This window comes from Podarcis erhardii, assembly GCF_964252035.2.
Source record: "Podarcis erhardii genome assembly, chromosome: 4".
In the NCBI taxonomy this organism is placed as follows: Eukaryota; Metazoa; Chordata; class Lepidosauria; order Squamata; family Lacertidae; genus Podarcis; species Podarcis erhardii.
Window position 1 is genome coordinate 98,296,314 of NC_138508.1, and position 8,654 is coordinate 98,304,967.

General features: G+C 43.6%; 1 long non-coding RNA gene across 1 annotated transcript; it reads right to left on the reverse strand.

Annotated features, from left to right (window-relative positions):
- Window positions 1-1,646: 1,646 nt before the first annotated feature.
- Window positions 1,647-4,390, reverse strand: LOC309339938. The gene is made up of 2 exons (XR_014155678.1): window positions 4,176-4,390; window positions 1,647-2,263 (listed from the first exon to the last, which is right to left on the reverse strand). It is a non-coding gene; the product is annotated as an uncharacterized lncRNA (long non-coding RNA).
- Between the last annotated feature and the right edge of the window lie 4,264 nt (window positions 4,391-8,654).

An 8,654-nucleotide genomic window follows, 5' to 3' on the forward strand; every position in this document is an offset into this window, starting at 1 on the left:
GAGAAGGGGACGGCAGAGGACGAGATGGTTGGACAGTATTCTCAAAGATACAAACATGAGTTTGACCAAACTGCGGGAGGCAGTGGAAGACAGGAGTGCCTGGCATGCTCTGGTCCAGGGGGTCACGAAGAGTCGGAGGCGACTAAACGAATAAACAACAACAACAAATGCTCGCTTACCTGGGAATAAGGCCCATTAAACTTCTGTGAGATTTCTGGCTGAGTAGACTTGCCTTGGATTCCACTGCCTATCACTGTGAATGATGAACCATCACAAGTCTTGCAATCATTTTGAACAATACATTTTTTTGCACTCCTATCTTAAATCCATATACTTATATACATGCCTCATCGAGTTCAATGGGACTTAACTTCCTCGAATTGTAGCCTTTTCAGAAATTTGTGGTTACCACTGTGAGATACGCAGAAAATCACAGGAATGTTTTGTGTGATGTTTTCTTATCACGGCTTCTCTGATCTGTATCCTTCCTCGTTCTTCCTTTGCTTTATGTCCCTTAGTAGTTTGGCCACTTCATTGCGATATTTCATTTCTCACCACTAATACAGAAACATTTCAAATCTGCGTTCCAGATGCGAAGATATAAAAAGAGGCAGGGTTTTCCTTTAAACTGTGCTTCTTCCTTAGAGATATATGGTTTACCTCCAATGCCTAGATTTCCAAAAGCAGTGGTGCTGCGTTGGCTGAAGAGTTGTTAAAATGGATTACTGATATTACAAGATTGTCAAAACATGTTTTGCTGGCAAAGGCAAACTTCCTTGCACATTACATGACTGTGATGTATTTATGTGGGGGAAAGTATTCCTTTTAGTGCTTTTGCTTCTATCCATTTGTTCAGTTTGCCGGCTTCTTCCTGATTAAATGTCTGGCTTTGATCAGTGATTTTCTTAGGGCCCTTCAGAAGCTTATCAGGGATTCCTCACCGAGAAGATCAACGGTGGTGGACAAGCATCTCTGAAAGGCAGCTTAACCTCTCCCATTGCTTCCTGCGGAAAGTGCGGCTGGGGCAGGCTTTTTGAACTCTGAATTCATGTACAATAGCAGTACGACAACCACTCAAGACAGTGCGCCATATGAACTGAGTGTGCAACATATAATATGCCCCAGAATTCTTCACAAACTTCTAGAAAGCTAATGCAGCTAACATCGGGATTCCTTTTAGCCAAGTGAGTCACTATGGAAAAGGATTGAAATAGCATCCCAACCATTTCTACCTTCAAGAATCTCCATATTGTCTTGTCTGCACCATGGAACATCTTCCATGGAATTCCAGCATCTTGCAGAGGATTCTGGGAATGAAGACCAGCATTCTATATGTTGCAATGTAGAGTTACTGACTCCCTTGTTGTCCTAGGCAGCCCCAACAGAGGAAGGCACCCATCTGATAGTCAGTTCTTTGTTGAGAACAGGACGTACTTGGCAGCAACTGCATGATGCCCTGGATACACATGCTGTCCCCAGGTCTGCACCCTGTGGAGCAGTTGCAACAACAGTGGGAATGTCCCCCCCCCCAGCTTACGAGTGTCATGGGCCAGGGGTTGGCTTTACCTGCTGAGCAGCAGCCTGAAGGAGCAGAAGGTGAAGGGACTCCACCTGCTGCTGATCAGCCTTCTTGCTCCTGATGAGAACCAGCTTTTTAAAGTAGGGTTTCCAGCCTCAGTCAGTTGCTGGAAACACCATTCGTTGTTCCTGACCAAACCTTGCTGCTTCTTGTGACCTCAGCGTGCACAATCTCAGGCTTCTCCTACATTGAAGTTGTCGCTGCTCTTCCCTCTTCAAACCCCTCTTGGTTCTAGGAGACATTGTGGTGGGAGATGGCAGGTATTTGACTGGCCAGTCCCTCTCTGGAACAGCCTCTTCCTCCAACACATCCTGAATGCCCACCTTTGCCTCTGAGAGCTCTGGACATTCCTCCGCCCCCTTCCTACCCTGGCTCCTGCCTCGCAGGTGGTGCCTGTTGGGATATTGACTACGTGCCATTCTGTGCAGCTTCACACAGAGTCAATTAAGAGTTGGCCGAAAGCCAAGAAGACTGAGCAGAGAGGAGTTATTCTGCCTGGAGATATGAGACCTTGGATACTGCTCTACCATTGGTTGAGGTTTCACACAGGCATGATGACTTATGACCTTACTGACTGGAGTGTGTGTTGGTCGGTGTGGTGTTCTGTGAGTCGTTTGAAGTTTGTTAAGAGAGCGCTAGTTAAGATCCGTATCTGTTCTTGTATATAGTAACTTGTAGAGTCTGCTGTAAATAATAAAAATCTCTAAGTAACCAAGTTACTATACTAATTTGGTTCCTGCTTCGTCCATCCTGCCTGCAACTGATTGCTTTCTGGAACTCTGCGTATGCTCTGCTAAGGTCTGGCTAAGGTCCTGCAACAGGTCAAAGTTGCGAAACACTGATAACCCCCCAAGTCACTAGCCCCTCTGGTGGTCAGTCCCCTAGTGTCCTACCTCTGACACACACACTTGTCAGAGCCCTGACACATTTGTAGCAGGGCCCTTTCATGTGCTTTGGAAGCGAACGGGGGCTGCCACAGCTTTGGTGCCCAAGCAAATGTTTAAAAGATAGTGGCATACAAAGGATCATGAATTTGGGGTACTGGAGGAGACAGGTGGGACCTTACACATGCAGCACACAGATTTATTTTGACTGTTCATACACACACAGCCAAATTGTCCACAGATATTACTGTGCTATTGTGTTCGTTTCTCTCCCCCAGGAACTGACTCTTTCCCCCTCATTATGGTTTATTGATAATAACCAGCAACTTTCAAGTACGAATGTGTCAGTTGTCATTTAATTTCCCCATTCTTCCGTTTGGAAGAAATGGACTGGAAAAAGGCTGCCCCAGCAAGAATCCTCTGTGAACTTTGGAACATACTTAGTAACATATTAATGTGGGGGAAAGGAAGAGTTTGTATATTCTGGAGTTCAGTGTAGCTGCTGAAATTGTAAGCTGTGGAGTCCACAGTTCAGTTCTCATCTTTGCCAAGAGCCAAATCTTTAGGCAGCCTTACGGGCAAACTATGATACATTACATGCCTTTGAGGTATCTGCCTTCCAAAGTGATGGCAGTGGGACGCAATTAGCATTGGGTGAACCTTGTCCAATATCTGCGCCAACAGCAGGTTGATTTTTGTCAGACAGCAGCATGGCGGGGGATAGATTGATCACCCTTCCCAGTGCCCTGTGGCTCCAGACCTGATTGGTTCCCCATGTGGGTGCCATTTCCAAAAACAAAAATATATGTTAAATGCGATGGCACCTTAAATGTAACATGTTGCTCGGCTGTTAGGCACAATAGTCTTCTCTTAGACATTATTTCTCAATCTGCAATCTATTGCTGATCTTTCTTACTAGTTGTAGTCATGTGCAATGAGATTGTGCAGAGCACATCATAAACAAAGAACTGCCCTGAACCTTCTTAAATGTTGCATAAATGCTTGAGGATATTTTTACGCATGTGTGTAGCGAGTGTCCAGATTCTTGTGGCTGTTGACAGTCCCACATGATTACTGACAACCCCAGTTTAATTTCATATATGTTCAAAATGGATCCATATATTTCCACTTTTTTTAAAGACATGTAATAAGAATGGCTGGCAATTGGATTAAGGTTTGTGAATGTGTTGCCGAATTCTCGTACATTCATAATACTTGTCAGGGCCTGTTGACCTGCGCAGCGCACCTAAATGTCCGACGTTTGCTTTAACAATCTTACAAGTGCCTGTTTTATTTAATAAAATTTAGATGCCTCAAAAGGTTTACCTGCACACATACATGTGCTGTGTCTCCATTGCAATATTGGACACTGACCAATCTGGGATTTTAGAGTAATCTCTTGATCTCTTCCTCTGTTCCCAAGTATGCAGAATCTTCCAACTGCAGTTCTCTAATAAGCTGTCAGGCCAGAAGATGAATATAAGCCAAGGGTTTGGTTTTTTTTTTTTATCAGGAAGGAAGCTCTGCTGATGGAGCCGTACTTCTATTTAACACTTAATTACGAAGCAGGGCACAAAGACAAAAGCCTTTGAGATGGTTGCCATTAGAAACTGAGCCACCGTTCTTAGGGCTCTGGTCACTCTGCACTTCCCCACCTGCTCTCCTCTCTTCACCCTGCCGACTCACCCCCTCCTCTCCTTTAATTGACTGACCTTGCCTTGCCCGGGCGAGCTGAACTTGGTGGTTCTGCTGTTTTCCGTCGCTGCTAAGCTGAGCCACTGAAAGCAGAAGCTGGTAAAGGCTGGTGCCAGGTTTACAAAGAAGGAATTCCCCCCCCCCTCCCGCCAAAGGAGGAGTCTTTGCAAATATGGATCTATGTAAAGAAAGGGCTGAGTGGGTGTACATGTGAATGCATGCGCCCTCTCCTGCAGAATTGCATACGGACATTTCCATTTACTCAAGGCAACTGTGGAAAGAAAGCTCTGTTGACCTATTTTGCCATCCAGCAAGGGAGGTGACTGCATTAATCAGGAACCAGCTGACCATTTTCACTGCTAATCTCACATAGCCAACATGCTTCTACTTTCAAAGGGAAAGCCATAATTTGTTTGCTTGTTTTCTACTTACCATAATTTCCAGAAACATACTGGATTTAGCAATGTGGCATTTTATTAAATCAGTGATTTTCAAATTCTGCTCCAGAGTTCTTGGAAGTTTGTATTGGACTGAATGACAGTTTACCCACCACTATCAATCAACTCCATTCACTGCAGAGGATTGGTGTCAATATATTATTATTATTATTATTATTATTATTATTATTATTATTATGTTTCATTGCAGCTTCCAATGAAATATAAGGAATACAACAAAACATCAAATACTAAAAGGTTTCTGAAAAAGTTGTATAGTTATTTATCTCCTTAACATCTGATTATTATTATTTAAATTTGTATACTGCCCTATACCTGCAGGTCTCAGAGCAGTTCACAATATAAAACACAAAATACATAATCAAAATAAAAACAACTGAATAATCCCCTCTAGCTCACATCACTGCACCCCTCAACTCCCAGCTCTAGCTTTGTCCTTCTAACGATTCATGAGTGGAGGGCCCCACCCTTTTGCCATCTCACCTAGAGCCCCTTTCCTTTGTTCTCCTAAATGGTGTCAGGGACCGAGCTGAGGAGGGCTGCACTGAGGAGGAATGGAAGGAGGCTTCTCTGGCTCCTGATCAGGATCCTGAATCTCCCCAGGAGCAGGAGGACAGTATAGATTTGGAACAGTGGTTTGCAGAGGGACATAGTTCAGAAGGCAGAAGCTGGGAAGTACTGGGTGGTGAACACCTAGGAGGAAAAGAACTGGGAAAGAGAGTTGACAGACTCACTGTTGCTGGAAAGCATTCATCCGCTCAGCCCAAGGTCAAGAAGAGCTGATAAGGTGGCAGCACAGAAAGCACAGTGGTTATGAGCTCAGGTTGCCAGACGCAGTAGTGATGTGGGTGACTAGGGAGGAAGTGGGTGGAACCCTTAATTGGGAGCACCACCATTCCTAGGAAATTGATTCTTCTCTTGCTGTGATCATTAAAGTTTCTAACTGGTAAGAAGACTCATTTCCCTTTGTTCTGCTTATCTACTGTCAAAGGGGGGAAGGAAGTTGATTCCCTGAAGCCTGACAAATGGCCCATCACCCAGGCGATCACCTCATCAGGAAGCTAGCCTCGCTTATATTTTAACACTTGCTGGAGCCAAGAGTTAGACAGGTTTTGGCAGAAAGCCTACTTCCACCCATCGCAGACTCATAACAATACTGTCCCCTTTCTCTTCCTGAACTGAGTTGCTGTTCACAGCCACAGCAGATCCATCTGAAGGCTGAGAGGGATACACTTCAGGCAGAGGATAGGCAAAGCGTGTTTTATGGACAGGGCGATGCTTTAGACGAATTCAGGTGTCCTCATCACTCTGCGACAACGGCTATCCAGTCTGAAACTGCTCTCTCATAATCAACATAAGACTGTAAGAAAGAGCTTTAACAGGGGAGAGAAGTTGAGTAAATTCTCCTTTGAGGCAGCAGCAGCATTAGGATAGCAGCCGTCACCTGTGGATGGTTGGAGCCCTGGAAAGGGGAAAGGTTAATCTAAAAGTTAAATAGCAGAGAAATTGGAGGCAAGGAAAAGCCTGAAAAGTCGTTCTTCTCTCACCCTTACAGCTTATCTTCGTCCGATGGAGTAACTCTCCCTCGTCTCCTGTGGACCATAGTGGGTTTCTTAATCCATCTTGATGCAAAATATAATCCTTTCAATTAGACTTTCCCTAACCCTAATGCAATGGGCCATTAAGATCTGAAGAGCTCTCCAGCCTGTTTTTCTTATAACAAACATCCACCATCTTTGGCGTCAATCCTCTATACTGTATGTTGAATAGATTCTGTAAACAAAGGTCCTTTCTGCCATTTTAATATAGCCCTCATTTTCTGGGTGAAGACATGTTTGGAATAGATAGCTTCAGTCCACCCCCCTGTGTGAATACTGTATAAATGGAGGGGAATAATTTAAATCAGTACAGTATTTCGTTCTTGGCACCGGATCAGGTATCTTAATGCCCATAGAACATGCTCCACCAATCTTTCTTCAGCTCAGGCAGACTCGTGGAGTTCCCAGTTATGCCCAACTCAGGGACTGGTTTTTCTAGAAGAAACCTTTTCTGTGGGGAGAAACATGGTCAACCATACCTGGTTCATGGGCCTTAGATTTCCAATTCCCATGTTTTCAAATTGTGATTAGGTTTATACAACTTTGTGCATGTAAACCACAGCTTCCTTTTCACCTCAGGAGCCAGAAACAAATAACAGAAATGGAAGAAGCAAAGCAAAACACAGTGACAAATAGATACAGTATTATGAAATATATATGGACATTAAAATATATCAGCTTGGACACTACAGTACAGGACTCTCTAATGGCAACCATTTTGGGGTTTGCGAGCGGTATTGGAATGAATATTGGAGGTTTGTCCTTCTAAGCAAATTCCTGAGTCATCTCTCTGGTCTGAACTATTAGAACTATTTGGGCATCTGCTAACCTTATTCTAGTCACTGATCTTCCTATTTGTTGTTCTACAAGAGCGCTTGCATACTTCATCCTCTGCTACTGATCCGCTTCTTCAGGATGAAGCTTTTTGGATTTCAGACATACAGCTCATCTCAAGTATTGACTACCTCTTGAACTGGAGGCCCTGACCGAATGATCATCTTAACTGACCCCTTCCACACAAGAGCAAGGCTTCATAATAAGCTTAAGATGGTGGCCCAAGTGACTCCCTTCCCCAAAAGTCGACAATGGACAAATGGCTACCAATTATTCTGCTGATGCTGAGATATCTGGGAGAGCTCTCACAAGCACAGCAGTTTGTGCTATTCCATTTGTGTTTCTTTAAGACACCATTGAGCCCTCAGACATCTGATTATGTCAGTAGTTGGGAAGTTGACAGAAAAGTAATGAAGCTTGCAAAGGTTAATTTGAGGAGACAAAATCTTGTCAGGAAGCAGCAGTACAGAGCAATATTTTCTAATCTGTGAGACTTATGTTCTCAGATGGTGGAGCTAAAGTGAGGAAAAGGGGAAATTAAGCAAAAAGGCTTTGGGTTAAATTTGTTGTGGGAGATTTAGCCCAGGTTTTGAATGGATGTGTATAGGAGTCTGAGACTTCTTAAGAGATTGTTGAGCAAGTGAAATTCCTGGATATGTACCTGGAATTTGTCAAAAAATCAGATGAAAAATTATAATTTGAATATAATGTGGAGAGTCAAATAGATAAAACAACATCTGTCCCTAGATGGACTCAGGTTGGTGTGTGAAACCCCTAATAAGTGTGAGTGTGTGTGAATTCAACAGTGCTTAGTTTGATTTTGGTTGTTAGTTTTTTGGTGATGTTAATATTGTTTTGTGGATTATGAATGCTGTAAGGCTTTGTGAAGTTTGTAATACAACTTTTCTTGTGGTTGTGCTGTTTACCCTATTTTTAAGTTGTTCTGTTAATAGTGCTTTATAGAAGGTGGCTGTTTTACAGATGATTTGTTAATTATTTTATATGATTTATGTTGTAATTGTGATGTTCTACTATGTTATTATAGGGACACGGGTGGCGCTGTGGTCTAAACCACTGAGCCTAGGGCTTGCCGATTGGAAGGTCAGCGGTTCGAATCCCCGCGACGGGTTGAGCTCCCGTTGCTTGGTCCCTGCTCCTGCCAACCTAGCAATTCGAAAGCACGTCAAAGTGCAAGTAGATATATAGGTACCACTTTGGCAGGAAGCTAAACAGCGTTTCTGTGCTCTGCTCTGGTTCGCCAGAAGCGGCTTAGTCATGCTGGCCACATGACCCAGAAGCTATCTGTGGTCAAACACTGGCTCCCTTGGCCTATAAAGCAAGATGAGCGCCGCAACCCCAGAGTCTTCCACGACTGGACCTAACGGTCAGCGGTACCTTTACCTTTACCATTACTATGTTATTATTTATTGTATGTAAGCCACTTTGTGACTCATGTAAGTAAAAAGTGTCATAGAAATATAACAACAAGCTGTTTCTGGGGAGCCCCAATGTTTCCCAGAACACAGTTTGAAAACTAGTATCCTACCTGAGGTTGGGGTAAACAATAGGGATTTCCTTGTGGAACGCCTTCACATCAGATGTCACA